This window comes from Saccopteryx leptura, chromosome X (assembly GCF_036850995.1).
Source record: "Saccopteryx leptura isolate mSacLep1 chromosome X, mSacLep1_pri_phased_curated, whole genome shotgun sequence".
NCBI lineage: Eukaryota > Metazoa > Chordata > Mammalia > Chiroptera > Emballonuridae > Saccopteryx > Saccopteryx leptura.
In genome coordinates this window covers 87,600,306-87,624,783 of record NC_089516.1, presented here as the reverse complement: position 1 = coordinate 87,624,783, position 24,478 = coordinate 87,600,306, and the positions used below count along the sequence as shown (strand labels likewise).

The 24,478-nt window shown below is 37.3% G+C and overlaps 1 pseudogene; it reads left to right on the top strand.

Moving 5' to 3' along the window:
• The first annotated feature begins 2,597 nt into the window (after window positions 1–2,597).
• Window positions 2,598–3,256, top strand: LOC136386403 (14-3-3 protein beta/alpha-like; annotated as a pseudogene).
• Window positions 3,257–24,478: the final 21,222 nt, after the last annotated feature.

Genomic DNA, 24,478 nt, shown 5'->3' with positions numbered 1-24,478 from the left:
TTTGCTGGTATTGCTGTTTCCAGGGGAAATATTTGCTTCAGATTTGGGGGGTGACTCAGCCCAGGGGTTAGGATGGCTGTCCCTCAAAGTGTTTCTCCCTGTGCCTCCTAGATTACACTCTCTTCCCCATGCTCCAGTCCTTTCTTCTCTCCCCGTCCCCCAGAGTCCCGGGTGGATGGTTGTGAGAGAGGTTCTCTGTGTGGTCCCTTTAAGAAGAATCCTGGGTCTGAGAAATCTTTCTCTTTCTCACAAACAGTATCCTGACTTGTTTCCAGCTAAATACTGTCCTTACACCTCTTCTAGGTTCTGGGGCTACACACTGGGGCTTTGTTCCTGGAGCTCAAGATCCTCCCCTCTCTGCTAAACTCACTTCCCACCACACGAGTCTCTCCAGGCTGCCATTTGCTCCGGGGAGCTGAATTGCCCTCTCTGCATTTCCACTTTTCCTACCAGTCTCAGTGTAGCTTCTTCAGTGTTCCTTGGTTGAAGAGTCCTCTTAGTTTAATCCATAGTTGTTTTTTCCAGATGATGGTTCTTAAAATTAAGTTGTAATCCACTTTGGTTCTGGTAGGTGGAAGTTGGTATGTCCGCCTACTCCCGGACAGGAGCTAATTTTCATAGTTTTATATTCTACTCATATAATTCTACCTCCTCTTATTCCCTAAACAAATGGCGTGGTGTTAACTGTGACTTTGAAATAGGAAGAGAGTAACAACTGGAATATGCCAACTAGATATATTGAAGTCAATTATTTGACTAATAAAAATCAAGTACATGGGTATTGTGGATCAAACTTTTAAAGACTATAGTTGTCTACCTTTTTGTTACCCTTCTTTAGCAACAATGAAACCATTCAACTAGCTAATTTTTTAAAATTTCCATTTTACTTTTTTCATTTTAAATTGCTCACAACCATTATTATTGGTGTTAATGTACGTATAGTTTTATTTGATTACTCCAAAATGACTTGAGAAATGAATAATAAAAGACATCTCAGAGCAATATAGTTGCTAAAATTAAAGTAAATACACTTATTAAATATGGAGGAAAGGTTGCAAAAATTCTCAAACCATCCCCTAAGTGAATATAATTACTGAGTGAACATGAGGCTTAAGTGAACTTCTTGGCAAACAACAGACAGATGCATGAGTATTTACATAATATTCACAGCAAGTTTTTTTCTCTGGACTACATTCTCAAAGGAATTACAGTAAGTCTCACTTAACAGCATGATAGGTTCTGCAAATTTAAGCAAAATGATGTATAACGAAACCAACTTTACCACAGGCTAATTGACACAAACAAGAGTTAAGATGCTGTTCCCATGGCATCTCATCAATGTTAAAATAAAACACGACGTTATTCAAGGACTTGCTGCAATTACATAGATTCTTAGATGGGGAACATTGAAATATAACACAGTATTTTTCTGCCTTTCGAGAAAATGAGAGTGCCCAAGCTCTAGAGTACAGTGAGTATAGGAGAGGGGATAAAAATAAAGAGAATGAGCATTACTGTTACCTACAGGTGATCTGTATTAAGTGTTTTATATTAGTTATATTTAATCTTGACCAATTTCCTATGAATTGGCAATTAAATATGAGAACATGGGAATTTGTAGAGATCAAACGTCTATAGCTGGTATTATTTGAAATCTTAGGTATGTTAAGCATCAAGTTTAAGACTGTTGATTCAGTCTGACCAGGTGGTGGCACAGTGGATAGCACATTGGCCTGGGATGCTAAGGGCCCAGGTTCAAAATCCTGAAGTCGAGGTCATGGGCTCCCCAGCTTGAGCTCAGGATCATACACATGACTGCAAGGTCACTGGCATGAGCAAGGGATCACTTGCTCAAGTTGATAACCCCCTCCCATCAAGGCACATATGAGAAAGCAATCATTGAACAACTAAGGTGCAGCAATGAAGAATTGATGTTTCTCATCTCTCTCCTTTGCTGTCTATCCGTCTCTCTCTCTCTCTCTTAAAAAAATATGTTGGCTCATACTGATTTCTAATGATTCCTGGGCTTAGTGCTAACTTCATACTCCTTTCATGTCTGTGTATTAATGTTTCAATGCCACACTACAGTATAGGAATAAGGAAAAAAGGGAGACATTTGCATACTCATCCCAAGATACAACTTCCCTACTTGGACCTATCATCCAACCCATCAGAGATATTATGATTTCTTAAACTGCTGCCACCATATTGTATATGAATGTCATGGTCACCTACTAAACCTTCATTCTGCTCACGTTTCCAGGAATCTCTTCTTCTTGTCTCCTTGCCCTTATATGTTCCTTTTCCCTCACATTTGTCCCTCAGAAGGAACAGAAATTATTTCTTATATTCAGGCTTTAAAAAAAATGACTGAGGTTTTTCTGTGGCACAATTTGCAAAAATTCTCGTCTCTTAATTGAAATGGGGGGGGGCAAGGAACAAATAATATAATCATCTCAAGAAATACCCTGTAGGCTGCCTCCACGAATATCATGGACTAGGGAGCCTGAGAGCTGTAGCCAAGGCCAGTTTGGCTTCCTGAAGAGAGAGCCTGGAAAAGAAGGTGGCAGAGCGCCCCCTGCGGTCCTCTCACGGGAATGGCCAGGGATAAACATGAATGCTGTGACAATATGGCTGCAGCCATGAAGGCAGTCATGGAACAGGGGCACACAAACACCACGGAAGAGAGAAACGTGCTCTCCATGGCCTACAAAAAGGTGGTAGAAGCCAGCCATCCTTCCTGGTGTATCATTTCCAGCACCTAACAGAAAACAGGGGACCGAGATGCAGCAAATGGACAGAGAACCGTAAGAAGACGGAGGCAGAATGGCAGGGCAGTGGCGGCGATGTTTGGAAGCTGTTGGACTCAGATCTTACTCCCAGTGCTACACAAGCAGAAAGTAAGGTGCTCTGCTTGAAAGTGAAAAATTACTTTAGATGTCTTTCTCAAGTGGCATCTGAGACAATAAACAAATCATCATGTTGAAGTCTCCGCAGGTTTACCAGGAAGCGTTTGAAATTAGTAAGAGAAATGAGCTTCCACACACCATTAGACTTGGCCAGATGCTAAATTTCTGTCTTTTACTATGGGATTCGGAGAGCTCCTGATAAGACTTGCAGCCCGGCAAATACGGCGTTTGATGAAACAATTGCTGAATTGGATACACAGGAGGAGGAGTCATGCCTTGACAGTACCCTGGTCACGCAGTTGCTTAAAGGCAATCTCACTCTGTGGACGCGGAAAAACCAAGATTAAAGCGAGGCTGCGGTGGGAGAGAACTAATAGTTATTGTGTGCTTCATGGGTCATTTTGTACCCTCCACATCTATCCTTTTGTGTGATAAAAAATATATACCTTATAACAGTAATAAATTTAAAAGTTAAACTTAAATCCAGGCATAGCTGAAAAATGAATCGGGAGTATTATGCACAGCTGTGTGTATAGATACGGCATAAGGAGTAAAACAGAAATTGAGTCACAGGTCTGCCACTTAGTAGATTATGTAGCTTTGGGTCAGTTATAATCTGTTTCTGAGCCTCCTTCTGCTTTTCCAAAATGGAGATTATATAGTGTTTACCTAATAAGACAATTCTGAGGCTTAAATAAGATCATAAATGTGCTGAGCACAAGGTCCAACATATACTACTGTCTAATTAATCATTGGAACATTCCCCAGTAACTTCCTCAGTGAGAACACATGAAAATTAAACCATATAAAAAATGAACTCAAAATAGGTCAAAGATATAAATGTAAGAACTAAAACTACAAAACTCAGACAAAAACTGAGGGGAAAAGTTTTCATAACATTGAATTTGGCAATTATTTCTTGGATATTACATCAAAAGTACAAGCAACAAAAGAAACAATAGATAAATTCCTAATACTCAACAACAAAACAACCTGATTTAAAAATAGACAAAGAACTTGAATAAACAATTGGCTAAAGAAGATATGCAAATAGCCAATAAGCACATGAAAAGATAGTAAACATTATTAATCATCAAAGAAAAACATATCAAAACCACAGTGAGATGCTACTTTACATTCATTAGTATAGCTGCTCCCAAAACTAAAACTAAAAAACAAAACCAAAAAATGACAAGGATTGGTGAGGATTGGAGCCCTTGTGCATTGCTGATGAAAATGTCAAATGGTATGGCTTCTGTCAAAAATGGTACAGTGGTTCCTCAAAATATTAAACAGAATTAACATATGATGCAGTAATTCCACTTCTGGATGTATGCTCCAAAAGAATTAAGAACACACATTCAAACAGATATCTGTATACCCATATAAATAGCATTATTCACAACAGCCAAAAGTAGAAGCAACCCAAGTGTCTTTCAAAAGATGAATGCATAGGCAAAGTATAGTATATACACACACTAGGAAATTAGCATCACAACAAATGAAATTATGACACATGCTACAACATTGATGAACTTTGAAGACATTAAGCTAAGTAAAATAAGCCAGGCACAAAAAGACGCATATTGTATGATTCCACATATATGAAAGACGTAAGATATTCATCTTTATAGAGATAAAAAGCAAAAGTGGAGAGTTATTGTATGCTCTATGTACACAGTTTCAGTTGGGGAAGATGAAAAAGTTCTGGAGATGGATGGTGGAGATGATTGCACAACAATGTGAATGCACTTAATGGCAGAGTACTGTACACAAAAATGGTTAAAATTGTAAATTTTAACTTACATATATTTAACTACAATAAAAAATAGACTGCCTACTAACACTTAAGAATCACAGACAGAAATACTGCCTTTCCTACTAAGAACAGTAATTTCGATCCAAAGACAATTTAAAATGCATTAGCTATAACTGCAAAATAACCTGCAAAGTAATCGCAATAGATGTTATAAACTCGACTATATTCCTACATGTCACTGATTTTCAACTGATGTGCCGTGGAACACTGGTGTGCTGCAAGAATTCTTAAAACATGCAACACCTCACAATTCAGTCATGGGCACTGAACTCATTTCCCTTAGACTGTCAAATATAAAAATGACAACAGGCAACTCAACAGTAGCCATCTAGTGTGAATGAATCAAATATATATTTTTTTTGTCACATTGGCAAAAACTATTATTTTTTGGTGTGTCACAGAATTTTAGCAATTTGTTTATATGCACCATAAGATGAGAAAGGTTGAAAATCAATGGTGCAGAATAAGGACAGGTTTATGATCAGTTGGAAAATTCCTATTCCATTTATTGGTTTCTCAGTTCCCAACCTCAGGTGTTGGGAACTGAGGAGGTACACATTTTTCCCTTGAGTATTTTGACCTTTAACTGCCCTTTCCAGTTAATGTCATAGATCATCTAGCAAAACTGGGAAATACCTAATTCTCAAGCTTTCTTTGAACACATGTACATTTAAGATTAGCCCTTGGCAACATTGTTAAATAGGAGAGGTGTCCTTTAATCTTTTTTATTTTTTAAATCCTTCAATGCCTCGCCCAGTAACCTAAAGTTAAAACACTTGACCCAGGTTATGGGACTTACTTTCTTCCCCCACCAATAAAGATTTTTCTTTTCAAGTAAAGGGATTAGCCAAAAAAAAAAAAAAAAACAACAACAAAAACAAACAAACAAACAAACAAAAAAACACATAGAGACAAGAGCAGGGGTCCCCAAACTTTTTACACATGGGGCCGTTGGAGGGCCGGACTATAAAAAAAACTATGAACAAATCCCTATGCACACTGCACATATCTTATTTTAAAGTAAAAAAACAAAACGGGAACAAATACAATTTTTAAAATAAAGAACAAGTAAATTTAAATCAACAAACTAATCAGTATTTCAATGGGAACTATGTTCCTCTCACTGACCACCAATGAAAAAGGTGCCCCTTCCGGAAGTGCAGCAGGGGCCAGATAAATGGCCTCAGGGGGCCGCATGTGGCCCGCGGGGCCGTAGTTTGGGGACCCCTGGACAAGAGGGTAGTAATAGCCAGAGGGAAAAGGGAAGCTTGGAAGTAGGGGAAGGAGGGTGATGGAGAAGAAATAGGGACAGAAGAACTTTGCTTGGGGTGGGGCTACACGATGCGGTGGGTGAATGCTGTTTTATCGAGTTGTACATATACTTGAAACCTGTATAATTTGGCAAACCATGTCATCCCAATAACAAGAACAAATTTTAAAAATTAATAATAATAATAATTATTATTATTACTATTCAATAAGAACTATTTTCTCTCAGTTTAGAAAGTAACACTTATTCAAGGTAAATTAATGCTTTTTGTTTATTTTCCAAGTGAGAGGAGGGGAGATAGAGACAGACTCCTGCATGTGTCCCAACCAGGATCCACCCAGCAACCCCTATCTGGGGCTGATGCTCAAATCAAATGAGCTATCCTCAGTGCCAAGGGCTGATGCTCAGACTAATCAAGCCAATGGCTGTGGGAAGGAAAGAGAGAGAGAGAAGGGGAGAGGAAGAAGAGAAGCAGATGGTTGCTTCCCTTGTGTGCCTTGACTGGGAATTGAACCCCGGATATCCACAAGCCAAACCGATGCTCTATCACTGAGATAACTGGCCAGGGCATAAATGAACATTTGATAGTGGTTTTAACCATTTTCCATGTTTGCTGTGGATTTTGTGTTTTGACCTGAGCTTTCAATGCTTCATCCCCAGCAGACGATGGGAAGACTGAGACTCCACAGCAAGGTCAATAAACAAAAAGGCAAGGGACAAATGGAAGATAAATCTTCCTCTGTACAACTCTAATTATGAAATGACTGCTGTCTATTCCATCTAGAGTGAGTCTGACCTATAGTAAACACTGTTTTTTTGTTTGTTTTTTCCATAAACCCTGTGGCAAGACAGAACTAAAATAATTGACCTATGTGTGATCTGTTGAAGTATTTATTCAACAAACTCTGATATAGTGAATTCTGAATATTTTTAATGACTGCTTGAGAACAACCACCCCCCACACACACACATACTATTTTTTTTTTTTTTTTTTTTTTTTGGTCAGACAAATAATAGAATAGCATGGTGATCAGTGACCCACACAGATAATAAAAAACACAGCAAAGGGGTGAAGATGAATTTTTTGTGAGTGGAGGCTGATGGCATTTCTAGGTAACACCATAGGAGACTCATTTTGCAATATGAACAGGGGTACCTACTAGGTTGCAAAAAAGATTGCCTTGGCTTGTGGGCATGGCACCAAGAACAGGAACAGGTACAGGGGCATCAGCATCACGTTGTGCTCATAATGTTTTTAAAAAATTCCTCTCAGCTGTGCAGGTCTCTCTAATGCTTCTCCTGTGGCCATGCTGTTTTTAACTTTGGCATCTTTTATTAAAAAATGAACACAGCAGCAATTGGACTACAGGGAATGAAACACCTCAACTTAGTTGTCTTTAACAAAATGAGATCTTGTGTTGCTTTAGGGATAGCAGAAGTGTAAGTTGCATTTCAGTAAAACTAAAAAAGAACAAGAGAAATTAAGGAACAATTATTTTATGCTTGCAATATCATGATTAACCTCTCCAGAAAGAGGCACTTCTATGCATGGAACATCGGTAAATGAACAGTAGAGAAGCACTCCTATATTGTTGCAAAGAGAAGTGTTGCTAATTTCCCTTTTATTACGTTTTTTTTTTATTTCTTTCTCTTTTAAGTAATAAGTTTTTACTTTTCAGTTACAGTACATGTACAATATTAGTTTCAAGTGTAAAACCAAGTAATTAGACATTTATATAACTTACAAAGTGGTCACCCTAATAAAAGTAGTACCCATCTCACACTAAACACAATAGAAACAGACTCAAATATAGAGAACAGACTGGATAGCCAGAAAAGGAGGGATTTATTTGGGGTTCTAAGTGTAAAAGGCAAAGGAAATAAGTACAGATCAGTAGTTATAGAACAGTCACAGGAATTTTCTTATATTTATTTTATTTAAAAATATTTTATTTATTGATTTTAGAGAGAAGAGAGGAAGAGAAAAGGGAAGAGGAGTGGGAAGCATCAATTCATAGTAGTTGCTTCCCATATGTGTCTTGACCTGGCAAGCCTGGGGTTTCAAACAGGCGACCTCAGCATTCCAGATCGACGCTCTATCCACTGTACCACCACAGAGCAGGCTTCATAGGAATTTAAAGTACAGTGTAGGGAATAGTTAATAATATTGTAATAACTATATATGGTGTCAGGTGGGTACTGGAATTATGAGGAAGACCACTTTGTAGATTATATAAATGTCTAACCACTGTGTTGAACACTTGAAACTAATATAAACAATATTAACAGTAATTGAAAAGTGAAAAGTAAAATAAATTTCTGTTGGTTAAACTAAAAAAATAAAATAAAATAAATGAGATATTACATCACACCACTCAGAATGGCTACTGTCAAAGAGACAACAACATATTGGTGAGAGTGTGGAGAAAAGTGAATGCTAGTGCATGGTTGGGGGGACTGTAAATTGGTATAGATATTATGAAAACAGTGTGGAGATTCCTCAAAAACTAAAAATAGAACTATTATATGTGGTGCAATGGATAAAGGGTCGACCTAGAATGCTGAGGTTGAGGTCAAATCCCTGGGCTTGCCTGGTCAAAGCACATATGGGAGTTGATACTTTCTGCTCCTCCCAATTCTCTCCCCGTCTCTCTCTCTCTAAAATAAGTAAATAAAGGCCTGACCTGTGGTGGTACAGTGGATAAAGCGTCAACCTGGAAACGCTGAGGTTGCCGGTTCAAAACCCTGGGCTTGCCTGGTCAAGGCACATATGGGAGTTGATGCTTCCTGCTCCTCCCCCCCCCCTCTCCCCTCTCTATAATAAATATAAATAAATAAATAAATAAATAAATAAATAAAATCTAAAAAAAAAGAAAACAAAAGTATTAATTTGAAAAGGTATATGCCCCCTTATGCTTATTGCTGCATTATTTACAATAGGAAAGATATGGAAGCAACCCAGGTGTCTGTCAATAGATGAATGGATAAAGAAGTGGTACCTATATTTATAGTTCTCTCTCCTTCTCTCTCTTAAACACACATGTGCACACACAAACACAATGGAATATTACACAGAAATAACAAATAATGAAATCTTACCATTTATCACATGGATAGACCTACAGGGTATTATGCTAAGTAAAATAAGTTATAACAAAGAAAGACAAATACTGTATGGATTGACTTATATGTGGAAAATAGCAAAACTAATAAATAAAGCAAAGTAGATACAGAATCACAGATACAGAAAACAAGCGAATGTTGCCGAAAGGGAGAGAGTAAGGGGATGGAAAGAAAAAGACAAAAATGGTAGAACTGAGTTTTTTGCAACAAGAGTTGGTCTAGTTCCAACCTAAAACGACATGGGACACCACTGCAAAGCGAAAAGAGATGACATATATATTAGGCAAAGGCATTAATATTCAAAAGGGTTACTATTATATTTTTCTTCTCTCTAAATGTCACATGAGAATGTACCCCCTAATTTTTGTGAGGAGTATATTTTTGTGAGCGGGAAAGATAAGCTGGGAAAATGGTATGTATCCTACACTAGAGACATGAAGAGGATACTGTCATATTTTCCCACCAAGTATATTTGTGAAACAGTTATTTATGAAAAATTATCTTTCTGGGTTAGTTCTTCCTTAGGGCCAAGGAAATTCAATATTCACCTCTAGAAAAATTATGAATTGTACTGTGAACTTCAATATCTAAAAATCGATTAGTTACTTCTCAAAATAATTTTTTGAAAAACCTGACCATTTACTTATAGATTGTAACCTAACAGCCCTGGGCCAGGGAACAGGTAATTTTTACTCTAGTTGTACTGAAGAGAACATATGGCGTTTCGGGCACCATACTCCCCAAGGACCATTGCAGAGGATTTCAATGAGTATCATAGTTTTAAAATTCAGTCTAAGAATTCCTTTTTTTTTTTTTTAACTGCTCCAGTCCACAAAAGGGTAGCTTTATTTAGGTTCCAGGGTAATAGAATTCAGGCAGGAGGCCACCCTAAGGCCTGGGAGGTGGTGTAGGGGCCTTGTTTAACCTTCTTCTCGGGGTTCTGGTTGTTGGTGTGACCACACTTGTTGACAGTGCCAGGGTGCAAGTGGGTGTAACACTTGCAGCGGATCATCTTGTCACAGTTTACTTGTTGGTGAGCAGGTAGAGGGAGGTCTCCAAAATGCTACCCTGCCAATCAGGCACCATGTACAGGGTGAGTTCCTCCTGGACTCCACAGTCTGAGAGTGCGGCTACCCTCTGGTTGTTGGTCCACATAAATCAGACACTGCTGGTTAGGTGGATATCCTTCTTGTCTTGGATTTTAGCTTTGACATTTTCAGTGGTGTCATTGAGCTCTACCTCAAGAGTGACAGTCTGGTCATCAGGTTCTTGATGAAGATCAGCATCTCTGTGTCTGCTGGAGAAGTTGCCCATTGCCTCATTGAAGAGAAAAAGAACCCAGTCTTGGCCCTGGCCGGTTGGCTCAGTGATAAAGCATCAGCCCAGCATGTGGATTTCCAGCTTGGATTCTGGTCAAGGCACACAGGAGAAGTGCCCATCTGTCTCTTCACCCTTCCCCCCTCTTGTCTCTCTGTCTCTCTCCTCCCCTCCGGGAGCCAGGGCTTCACTGGAGTGAAGTTGGCCAGGGCGCTGAGGATGGCTCCATGGCCTCTGCCTCAAGCACTAGAATGGCTCCAGTTGCAACGGAGCAACGCCCCAGATGGGCAGAGCATCACCTGCTGGTGGGCAAGCTAGGTGGATCCTGGTAGGGCGCAAGTAGGAGTCTGTCTCTGATTCCCCAATTCTCACTTCAGAAAAATACAAATAAAAAAATAAAAGAAAGAGGACCATCTGAGAATGCTTCAGGAGACATTTAACTTTTCTCACTGCTTCCTATCAAATTTTCTTTGCTTTAGACCCCAAACTTGATGAGTATAATAATCAGTTCATAATGAGTGAACTTTGGCCATACTCAACTTTGGCCATGCTCCTTGCTTCTCCCTGTACTTCTAAGGCCTAGGGGCATGAATCACAGGTGGTGTGATTTCATAGTAAAAATACAGAAAAGATTATTTCAAAATGAGCTAAAGCAAATTCAAGCAGTCTATTCAGAAGTAATTGTCCAAAAAGCAAATATTAGCTATTGGAGGGAAAAGCAAGAATTTCAACATACATGAAGAAGCCATATACCGACTCTCTCTTTGTTGTTCATGCTAAAAAGTTCAAACATTGTTGTATATGTACAGACTTGCAGGATATATGAGTTTAATCAGATACACATGCTGCTGCAATGACCAAATCTACTGGATTGAGTACAAAGGTCTTTTAGATAAATGTTGCTAATTTAAAAAAAAATATTCAAAGAAAACAAAATACTCCAGTAATATTTCAGAAAATATCATTTTCATTGATTTTATTCCTCCATATTTCATCATCTCCAAAATCAAAATGCCCCTTAAAATTTGATCTTCTGACAGAGGTTAATAGGTATAATCTCTTTTCTTCCTTTCTTGGTGTAAAAATAGAATGCATCTTACAATTGACGGCATCCTATATTTGGTAAAATTAGGTATTACTTTGCTATTGTTACTAAACCAATATACAAATGTTTTATTTTCTACCCTAACCCTGACCTCTACCACTAATTACATAAAACAATCCTAAGCCAATCTCCTTTCTTGTTGCAAGCCATTTTCTGACCAGCTTGGGAGCCACCCTGCTCTCTATCAAAAGCTTTATATTGAAGTATTAAATTTTTCTGTACCTTCTTGGTGTCTGCATGTGATTTGATCAATTGACATCCAAACTAATTTTTTTTTCAGTGAGAGAGAGAAACTAGAAGGGAGAGAGATGACAAGCATCAACATGCCATTGCAGAACATGCATTGATTGCGTTCTCTTATGTGCCTTGGCAGGGGGGCTACAGCAGGGCCAGTGACCTCTTGCTTGATCCAGTGACCTTGGACTTCAAGCCAACAACCATGGAGTCATGTCTATGATACCACACTCAAGCCGGCAACCTTGAGTTTCAAGACAGTGACCTTTGAGCTCAAGGCAGCGACCATGGGGTCATGTCTACAGTCTTAAAACTCAGCCAGTGACCTTGCACTCAAGCCGCACTCAAACCGGCGACCTTGGGGCTCTGAACCTATGTTCTCAGCATCCCAAGTCAATGTTCTATCCACTGTGACATCACCTGGTCAGGTTAAACTAAATATTGAACAAAGGGAAACCACCTGACTTTCTGCAGAGTAGCCGCAATATCACTTGTAAGGGTTGATGAATTTCCTGACCCTGGCCATTCCATCTATTTGCAACAACACAAGTACCATTATTTGTGCTTTTGAATAATCTAAGTTTATTTCTGGAAAGAAATTGTCTATTTCCAACAAGCCTTTTCCCTCCCAACTACCTCTTTACAAATGACTCATGAAGAATAAAAAAAAAAATCACACAAAAATTAAGTAATTCATACAGGATCCTCTAGTATTTAGTAGGACAAGAATTTGAACTCAAGTTTCCAAGTTCCCAGCCTGGTGCTTTTTTCATTATAGTACTTTGCTTTTATGACCTGACTAATAACTCCAAAGAGACCTAGTGTTGAGCTCTTCTAGGGTTTTGCTTTCTCTCCATATATTAAAAATTGTTCTGGAGACACACAAACTTCATAGCCTTCTAGACAGCCATGTCCACTGATGCCAACTCTTCCATAAAACATGAGGCAATCGCCCATATGTCCACTCAAACTTCCCAAAAGGATCTCTTGGCAATTAGGAATCTCTGCATGTAGTGTCTCAAATGAAATGTTATTATGTATTTGTACACGAGCTCTTTGCTGAAAGCATAAGCTTCCTAAAGGTACCAACAGTGCTGTCACATAGTAGTTAATCAAGTAATATTAATTTATCCATTAGTATATCTACTGTCAAGTAATCACCATACCACATTTTTAGAGAAGGAAAATGTACACAATGTCTTTGATCAATATACTCGGAATTTTTTTTATAATACCTGTTTACTGTAAAAAATAAACAAGATACAATGAAGGCGTTGGTGCTGTAATGAACCCTTTAGGTCCTTTAACTGATTACAATTCCATGACATTCCAAACTGTTATTTGTTTATTTATTTATTTATTTTTATATTTTTCCAAAGTTAGAAGCGAGGAGGCAGTCAGACAGACTCCTGCATGCACCTGACAGGAATCCACCTGCATGCCCACCAGGGAGAGATGCTATGCCCATCAGGGGTATTGCTCCATTGCAGCCGGAGCCATTCTAGTACCTGAGGCAGAGGCCATGGAGCCATCCTCAGTGCCCAGGCCAACATTACTCCAATGGATCTTTGGCTGTGGGAGGGAAAGAGAGAGACAGAGAGGAAGGAGAGGGGGGAAGGGTGGAGAAGCAGATGGGCACTTCTCCTGTGTGCCCTGACCAGGAATTGATCCAGGGACTTCCACATGCCAGCTTAATGCTCTACTAGCTGGCCAGGCCCCCAAACTGTTTTTTTGCTTTAATCATTGCAAATGGTCTAACTTATACTCTTATGAATGTTTTCCTGATAGATTGTTGGTCACTGAACAGTACATTGTGTTTAGTTTACCTATACAATGAAGATAGTTTTATAGGAGATAAAACAGAAAGAAAAACAAAGGAAAATATATAAAGAAGTATCTACATTCCCCAAACAATAGCCTAAAATCTCCCTTTGGAGAGAAATATGTAAATAATATTCTAAAATATTTCAAATCCATATAGCTTTTATTATTATTATTATTATTTTTTAATTGTCTTAACTGAAAAGTGGGGAGGCAGAGAGACAGAATCCCACATGTACCCCAATGAGGATCTAACTGTAAAGCCTCCTATGGGCAATGCTCTGCCCATCTGCAGTCATTGCTTCATTGCTTGGCAACTGCACTATTTTAGCACCTGAGACGAGGCCATGGAGTGATCCTCAGCACCTAGGGCCATCTTGTTCCAAATGAGCCATGCCTGCAGGAAGAGAAGAAAGAGAAGGGAGAAGGGTGAAGAAGCAGATGGTCACTTCTTCTGTGTGCCCTTACTGGAAACCAAACCTAGGATATCTACACATCAAGACAACACTCTGCCACTGAGCCAACCAGCCAGGGCCAACTCCATATAGTTTAACACCATTTCCCTTTATGTTCATTGTTTGTAAAATATTCTGGTTGGATCTCTATCTTTTAATATCCATAGATTTAACAAAATGGGTCTTTGGTGTTCCGAAGTACAGAAGGAGGAATTAGAGTAAGATAATTTATAGGAAAAAGATCATGGCTGTTAGTGGGTGATGAGCAGTGTCATCAACATGACATAGCAAAGAAAGCATGGTTGGCACTGTCCATCTTACTAGATGCACAACATGCACATGTTAGCATCAGTGACCACCTCTCCATTTCAAAATGCTCTCGGATAATCCACAGAACCAGCTCATTACTGAGAAATGCAACTTACACATTTTAGACTGAAGACATGAATACCCCCTAGTAAGTTATCCAAACAGATTTAACAACAATTACAGAACAGACTGTAGGGACCCACATACCACATGTCAGTTCAAACGGCTTACTTATCATTGATCCAAGGTGTTTCAGCATTAAAACACAAAGTTATACATAATTCACCAAGATGTAATATGGTATCAACTGCAGAGATAAAGAGACAAAACAAACCAATAGAAAAATAAAAGACTTCACTTAAAAAAATACCCCAAGAAAATGTCTATACAGCATTAAGAAGTTTACCAGGTGAAAACAAGTCATCTCTTTTTCCATTTTTACTAAGGTAATTGAATATCAGTAATAGGCATGAAATTTCTATTCAAACGAAAACTTTCTTTTTGGTGAAACAAAGATTAATAGTGTATAGTCAGAAAAATCTCCCTTGTATAGTCTCAAATAATTGGCTGCCAGTTTCTAGTTTTGTTAGTATATGTCAGATACATAAAAGTAATCAACTTATAATCTAGACCTCGATTTGATATTTCCAGTAAAATGTTATATATAACAGCATAATTTATGGCTTTAAAAGTCTGAGTTTTAAAAAATAAATTTTACCTTTAAAAGTGAGTATATGAACTGTGATCTAATAGGTAAAACCTAGTTGCAATTAAGTATATTTATTATTTATTTTAAAATAATTTTTATTGATTGGTTTTAGAGACAAGAGAGGGAGAGAGAAAAACATTAATTAGTTGTTCTACTTGTTTATGCATTCATTGGTTGATTCTTGTAAGTGCCCTGACAGAAGAACAAACCCAAACCTTCATGCATCAGGACGATGCTCTAACCAAGTGAGCACCCAGCTAGGGCACAATTATTTTTATTATAATTGTGATAAACAGCATTCTAGTTTCCTGTCATTGTGATCTTTTGAGCACATCAATTCATTTAATTACAAAATACAAATAACTTGAGAATGGAAAGACAGTTAAAATAACTTACATAATTATTTTATCAAATATCGGCACAAACTGAAACTGCAATTAACAGACCAATGCACTATCACCCAAAGTTCTGCACATATCCTCTATATTACAGATAAAATAATGATATTAAATGGTAATGCATTCTCATAATTTATAATTAAATTCAAAGTATAACATAATCTTATTCCAAAGTGCTATTTTAAATTTTTTTTGTGTGTGTGTGATAGAGACAGAGAGAGGGACAGATAGGGACAGACAGAGAGGAAGGGAGAGACATGAGAAGCATCAATTCTTTGTTGCAGCACCTTAGTTGTTCATTGATTGCTTTCTCATATGTGCCTTTACCAGGGGGCCAGAGCAGACCCAGTGACTCCTTGCTCAAGCCAGTGACCTTGGGCTCAAGCTAGTGAGCTGTGCTCAAACCAGATGAGCCCACTCTCAAACCAGCAACCTCGGGGTTTCGAACCTGGGTCCTCTGCATTCCAGTCCCATGCTCTATCCATTGCACAATCACCCAGTCAGTCCAAGGTGCTAATTTCTAATGGTTGAGATCTATTTTTTCATTTATCACTTTGGCTTTTGACTTTTTAAATATACTCATGAAGTATTTTTCATATAATCTCCATTACAACTATTCACAGGCATTTCTCTAAATGCTAAATATGAATACACTGAAGTATTTTGAAATTAAGCAGCTAAACACAAGCAATTTGGATCCCAAATTTGCTTGGGTCATTTTACTGACAGCCAGAACTACATCAGAAACACAGTGTCCTCTTCTCCACGTACCACCCCATTGCAGTGTTATTCAGGAAAAATACTTTCCCCTTTCCCAGATTCTTCATGCAGAATCACATCAACTTTTTGTAAGGATGCTCTAATACACTTACACCTATTTCACTATGACTGATTAACAGCTCCAGCATATAGAGGGTTAGGGCAAAAGAAGATGCTTAAAAACAGAATCTCGGTAGGCAGACAACCTTGGTTCAAATCTGAGTTTTAGAATTTAATACTGTTGTGACATTGGTTATGTCTGAAGATCTTTGTGCTCATCTGTAAACTGGACATGATTCTAGGACCTTCATCAGGGCATTATAGGGAAGATTACAGTAACATATGTGAAACATTTAGAACAGTACCTCAACAGCAAGTGCTATGTAACCATTGGCCTTTGTCAGTTTTCAGTGTTAAACTTAGTCCGTCTCCCCAAGATTTTCCTGAATGGCTTCAGAACAGCAATGCCAGTTTCATGTGAAATGGGTGAAATGGTGTCATTTATGAAATTCATGAGAAAGGTGTATAGATTTTTGGCTTCCCTTTGATTCCAGGATTGAGACAGAAATGCCTAACATGCTCTAAAGTTCCCAAATGATTTGATTTCTATCTACCTATTCAATCTCATGTTACACCATAATCAAACCTTGATGGCCCTATCCTAACCATCTCAACATTTTTTTTCCTTTCTATTTCGTCTTATGGACATGACCTCTGAATAGAATGTTTTTCCCTCACTTAGTCACCTGACTCCTGTGTAGCCTTCAGATGTCATCTCTGTGTGGCCTGTCTGGGCCAAATCTACCAATAACTGCTCTCAGAGGTCTGGGAACCTCTCTGGCTTTATGTGTGCTATAACTCTGCTTCACATTGTGCACTGCTTTAGTATTACTGTTTGTAGCCACTACTACATTTTTAAATAACATGAGGGTATGGATTGTGCATGTTTATGCTTGACACTATATCTCTAGTGCTTACATTGGTGCCTGGTGTACGTAGCCACTCAAGTATTTGTCAACTAAATAAATAAAAAGAAAAGAAGGAATATTATGCATCATGGCACATTATCTTCATTTACACTAAATGGGAAGCACAGTGAATGAATATACAGATTATGATGGCTGGCAACACTTTTCAAAAAAAAAAGTATTCCTTTTCCACTGGTAATTCATCTGTAAGAAACATTTATTTTACAGACAAAAATCACTTGTATAATAAAGAAAGCTTCGAAACAACATGATGAGACACAATAGTCACCTATTAGTACATCTCATGGGATTCTTAACACAAAACCTTGATGCTTCAGGTGAATATAAGAAACTTCTCCCATAAGCTTCAAATAAAATTTTAAACTTACTGGAAAATTGTATCTAAATGCTTGAGTTAATGAGGGTAAATACATTGAGATAGAAATGGGAAAGGTATTTATTTTCTTTTCTCCTAACAGTAGTGTGAATAAAACAAACAAAACCAGACAAAATCTGCATACTTGTAAGGATGAGAAATATATTATTACTCTTTTTATTTTGGAATCCACTTACATGTCCAAATTCTTTCCCTTTGCTCCCCATAACATCTATCACCATTATTAGACACGTGTTATGGTTTGGTCATCTTTTGATTGAACATAGAAACTGTAGAGGGATTGAACATAGAAACTGTAGAGGAAAATTCTTATGAAGGTAGGTAACTATAAATAGAGTACATACTATTTTCATTTTAACGCATTGTATTTGAGTGATGCTGTTAGTAGATTTAAATGATCTAGTCTTACAATTTTGTACTCAGCATTAAAGGAATAATCCTCAGGAATATGAGAAAAAAATAGGAATTAGGTTAAACCATGTTTAATTAATAAATATTTTTATATAAGTTCATAAACATTTTGAAGGAGATGTACCCAAATCACATGTGAAGCTCTAAAATAATTCAGAGAAAATGAGGCTTATTTAACAGCTAAAAAGCACTAAAACAAATTTGAAGCAGCTGACAAAAGTATATTGTCATTTTCATTTTGCATCATGTTAAGGTATAATTATTTAAGACAGTACTGTGATGGCATCTTTTAAATTGAATTCTAGCCTTACTTCCATCTTTAACCTCAGTAATTGGGAACAAGACAGTAGACTTAGCAATGTAGGAAGAGGCAATGGCCTTGCCGGAAATGACTGGATAGCACAATAAAAGAGTAGCTAAGAGTAGTCTGGGTTCAAATGAAGTCATCACTGTCTTCCACGGAAGAACTCCCAGGAACAGAGTCATCCAATAAAGGAAACGAGGTAGTGAGAGTTATGTTTCTGTCAGATGCCATTTCAATATAACCACCAAGCCTCTGGTCTAAGAATTTATTAGTCCTGGTCAAAATAAATTGTAATGCAGAATTAAATGCAACCAGTTTGGATTGATATATATTTTTCCTAACCAGTGGAGGACCATGATAAATAGGATGGAAGGCCTTCTCCTGAGTCCACCTGGTGAAATTGGAGGGCGCCCACTCAATGGGGAAAGGAGGCTGAGTGAGGCCTTCTATTGTGTAATGACACTGAGGGCAAAAGCTAGCTCTAAATATTCGATCTAGGTCAGGTTCAGAATAATCATTTTGAACAAGTCTAGTCTGTAGTAACCAATGACCTAGAGCCAACATAGGGAGACATGGCTTTTTACAATCAGGGCAACACCACTTATCTAAAGACATCTTTGTAGCAAGACAGTGGAATCAGTTAACAAAAAATAGCAGTATTAAATATAATTACACAGATATTAAGTCTATTGCAAAGGTAACTTTACACTTAAATTTTGTCTGAGAGACTACACTTTGTGTTAATTTATCACCTAGCATGAAGTCTGTAATCTGAAAAATGGAGTGAGAGCAATGGAAGAACACCTTCCCAACAAAATGATGATCAAGTTAACAATCCAACTTTATAAATTGTCAACACATACAATGGTAAATAAGCCTATTAATATTAGTAAAGAAAAGTTAAGCAGAGTATTGACAACAGAATTAATTTCAGCAACAGTCTGGAAGTCTATCCCATACTAGAATGCTGTGCTGACACCTCAGTGGATTTGAGAAGCAGTGTCTATTTCTGATTTCTAAGCTGTGTTTCAGTTCTTAAGAACAAGTTCAGTAGCGATAGAATTTGTCAGTTCCCAGTGACGGGCTTTGAATATGAGTTTTCCAAGGCCAGAGAGGTTCTGCTTGAATAGCACTGCTTTATACTCAGACGCAAAGATAATTTTGCAGAAGGATCTGAACAATCATCTCAGCTGGTGGAATTATTGTGTCCCCTTCACTTTTGTAAGCAGTTTACAATCCGACGGTCTCTAGTTTGGTATGAGTGACTGTCACCAAGAGAAGTGTGTAAACCTTGTCCTGTAACGTCTGGGTTGGGTGTATAAGCAAAAAAATCTTGTCGAGCTCTTTGTCAGAACATCTCTGGTCAAGTTCCTTTTGCTCCTTGATCTTCACCCAATATCTTAGAAACAGTTGATGAAAGAAATCTGATTATATTTTGGGTTTCTGTAAAAGAAAATTTTACAAACCCTATGAAAATTTTGGTAATTTACATAGTAAAATCAAAACTTTTATTGATCATTATTATGGACTGACGGTCTTTGTAAATGTGATATTTTTCTTAGTTGTGCTATTTAAATTTACACGGATTCATTAACATGTTGAATAACCTTGTGTAAACATGTCACATGACTGCATCCTTTAAGAAAAACTTATGTACATGTTAATTTCAGTGAATACAGAGTAAGTCTAAATATTATATTTAAATAACGTCAACAGTCTGGAAGTCTATCATAGACAATAATAAAGTTAGGAAATAAAATACACAATTTAATATTTTGGTCATTTTCAGACGATTATCTCTACAACACCAATTTTTTCATTTTAGTGGCTGACAGATAAAATTTCTGGTGTGACGTTATTTGTCGTCATTTATTTTCATTGTCTTTTAACATAGAGTACGTTTAAATTATAATTTTTAACATTAATATTTAAAAATGTAGAGAAACAAATGCATAGATACAGAGAACAACAGGCTGATTGATGGTTGCCAGATGGGAGGGGATTTGAGGGGACTGGGTGAAAAAGGTGAAGCGATAAGAAATATGAATTGGAAGCTACAGAATGGTCACAGGGATGTAAGGTACAGCATAGGAAATATAGTCAGTATTGTGACAACTATGATGGCAGGTGGGTACTAGACTCATTAAGGGATAACTTCATAAGTTATATAAATGTTTCACCACGATGTTGCACACCTTAAACTAATATAATATTGCCTGTCAATTATAATTGAAACTTAAAATAAAAATTTAATTACAATTAAATTGTTTGCAAAAAAGCTTTAAAAAAATACTTTTGATCCAAAAGAATAAGAACTATTGTAGCTAAGAGTTCCAAAGGACAGAGGCAACCCACTGATCACATGGAGCCTGCAAGCAGCAATCTGACAGTTTTTTTATTAAATGCGAGATGTTGATTTTAATGATGGAACTGATTATCTTAATGTGAAAGAAAAAATCACTTTGATTAGGTATGAATTATTATTATTAATTGACCTTTAAGTAAGAGAGATATCCGTGTGGCTTAAGATAAGTGGCAAGAGAAAATGAGTGAATACTAAAGAAGGATACACTGAAGAGTTATGAATTTGACAAAGTATAAAGCAAATGTATTGGGACAAATAAACATTTTCTGTTTGAAATCTATGCCATTTGGGGTTTTTTAAAATTTTTATTTGCATTTTAATTTTAATATAAGGCCAATCTTTTGGTATGTTTTCTTGTGGACATAATATTTAGATGACTTAAAAACTTTGTTTTCATTATTGGAAGATACTGTTACCACAATGTTTAAGATTAGATAGATAGACAGACATATAGATGATAAATATATAATTTTTATTTTCCTTGTAAGGATTTAACATATTATAGAAATAGGGCTACTTGTTCAATGTAAATCAAAAACTGATTACAAACTTTTCCAGTATAAACTCACGTCTTTAAAGAAAAACTGTGGCCTGACCAGACAGTGGCACAGTGGATAGTGCATCGAACTTGGGATGCTGAGGATCCAGGTTTGAAACTCTGAGGTTTCTGGCTTGAGTACAGGCTTACCAACTTGAATGTGGGGTCACTGGCTTGAGCGTGGGCTCACTAGCTTGAGTGTGGGGTCACAAGTTTGAGAATGGGATCATAGACATGACCTATGGTCATTGGCTTGAGCCCAAAGGTCACTGACTTGAAGCCCAAGGTCACTGGCTTGAGCAGGGGATCACTGGCTTGGCTGGAACTATCCCTAGACCCTGGTCAAGGCACACATGAGAAGCAATTAATTAACAACTAAGGCACCGCAACTATGAGTTGATGTTTCTCATCTCTCTCCCTTCTTGTCTGTCTGTCCCTCCTTACTTCCCCCCTACCTCCTTTTCACTTTTACAAAAAAAAAAAAAAGAAAGAAAGAAAAAATATAGTCCAGTGTTGGACCCTGTTTCTCAGAGAGATCATAAAGAGTATTCTGGAATTAATCTCCCTCATATGAATATGCATTCACTTTAGGCATTATACAATTATTAGACAACATTTACCCTAAATTTATTATGAAGAAGTGAATTAAAATTAAACAGAAGACTCAGTTTGTCAAAAAGGCTTGAGTGTGACAGATGTGGCACCAGAGGAAAGAGCCTTAAGCTTCACCAGAATTATTCATGCAAGAGAAATTGTGAAATAAGGTCCAATTAGTCCTTGATGATGTTGACTATTACACTGGATTTTATCTCGAAAATTTTTTGATTCATTGGATCTTACAGACCAGATTTTACTGATTATCCAATTATGTTTCACCACTGGTGCCATCATTCTGTCCTTTCTTGTGGGTCATCTTGCATGTCACAAGACCATGAGATCACAGATCATTGAAGTGTAACCTTAATCTTGTCTTTCCTTTTGGTTTAATATTAATTTGTATGACCTGGTCTGTTAGAGGGTTAAGCTTGTAAGCTCTGACACGAGGAAGATTAACATTCATTAAAATTTTCAAGATTTTAGGAAGGAATAAAGCTGCTGCCTCAGCTACAGAATGTATTACCAATACAGGTAATTTCATGGGATAGAATAACGTGTAAAAGCCTAGCCTGTGGTGGCACAGTGCATAAAGCATTGACCTGGAACACTGAGGTTGCCAGTTGAAAACCCTGGGCCTGCCTGGTCAAGGCACATATGGGAGTTGATGCTTCCTTTTCCTCCTCCTCCTCCTCCCTTCTTTCTCTCTGCTTCCCTAAAATGAATAAATAAAATCTTTACAACAAAGAATACCCTGGAAAACAATTCAAATTGTTAAGTCATTAAAATATAGAGCTACCACTAGACAAGTTTATTTTGGATTTGGACAGTGCTCTGAATTTGAGTTCCTATTTAAGAACTTAGGACTACTAATTATTATGAAAGTACTATTTAGAATTGGAATTGTATGTTTGTTGGGAATTTTTGTCTGAGTTTTCTAAACCAGTTTCTATAAGTAGTATTGAATGTCAATTTGAAAAGATTATGAGTGATTTTAGTGTAATGGCCAATTAAGGTCTCATATCTCTGGATGAGTGAATAAGAAACTCCAAATGAAAGGGTGTCTAATGGGCACTATAATCCTTGATTAAACCAAGTGTAAGGATTCCACTTATTTTTAAAACATAAGACATTTTCTTTTAATAATGGATATCTATGGGCCTGATATTTTTAGAAATGTGACCCATTGAGATAATCTCTTGCATGGCTTAAGAACTGTTATTGACCTTCGAAAGAAGGCCTCCCTAATGATAATGATTTTCCCCCCTTGTGTTACTTATGAGTAATCTGGTAGCCTTGAGCTATTACTGGCTGACACCCTGTGGAACTTGAGAAATGTCACTTTCAGTAGCACTGCTGTCTGTTATCATTCATACCACCTTGATTTCTTTTCTGAGGTTACTGACTAAGGACCTAGCAACCTAAGATCTGAACAACAGTTTCCACTGGTACCCTCTCAGCCATTCAGTGCTAATTAACCTAGATCATAGAAAACCAACATGCAGATAATTCATGTGTTAAAAGAATCTGTATTGAAAAATAATATATACTGCAGTGAAGTTGGAGCTGGAATATCTAGTTGTGAATCCAAGTTCTGTAATTTCATCACTGTGTAACTGGGACTCTGTGCATCAGTTCCCTCATATGTTAAGTGATGAAAATAAGGACATATAAATCATCATATGATGGCCTGACCTGTGGTGGTGCAGTGGATAGAGCATTGACTTGGAACACTGAGGTCACTGGTTCAAACATCCTGGGCTTGCCTGGTCAAGGCACATATGAGAGTTTATGCTTCTGCTCCTGCCCCTTCTCTCTCTCTCTCTCCTCTCTAAAAAGAATAAAAAATATTTTAAAAAGTTATCACATTATTGTAAGGTTTAAATAGATTTGTTTATAAAATACTTATAGCCATTCCTAGCACATAATGAGTACCATATCATCTTAAACCTTAAATCATGTGGCCATCTGTCAGATGACCTGACTAAAGTCAATTTGTAAGAATCCCAACTAGTAAATTTCTTACTTTAGAAAGTCTGAACTTCAGGGTTAATATCTAAAATATGCGAAGAACTCATAATCCTCAACACCAAACTAACAAGCAATCCAATTAAAAAGTGGGCAGAGGACCTGAACAGATACTTCTCCCATGAATACACACAAACAGCAAATGTACATGAAAAGATGCTCTTCTTCATTAGCTGTTAGGGAAAGGCAAATCTAAACTACAATGAGATACCACCTCATAGCTGTTAGATTGGCTATTATCAACACGACAGGTAATAACAAATGTTGGAGAGGCTGTGGAGAAAAAGAAACCCTCATTCACTGGTGGTAGGAATGCAAATTAGTACAACCAATATGGAAGAAAGTATGGTGGTTCCTCAAAAAAGTAAGAATAGAGTTACCATATGACTCAGCATCATGAAAAACTCCAAAACATTATTTTCAAAGACACATGTATCCTTATGTTTATTGGAGCATTATTCACAGTGACCAAGACATGAAAACAACCAAAGTGTCCTTCAATAGAGGGTTGAATAAAGAAGATGTGGTACATATTTACTATAAAATATTACTCAGCCATAAGAGAAGATGGAATACTGCCATTTGCGACAACATGGATGGACCTTGAGAATTTTATTCTAAACCAAATATGTCAATCAGAAAATC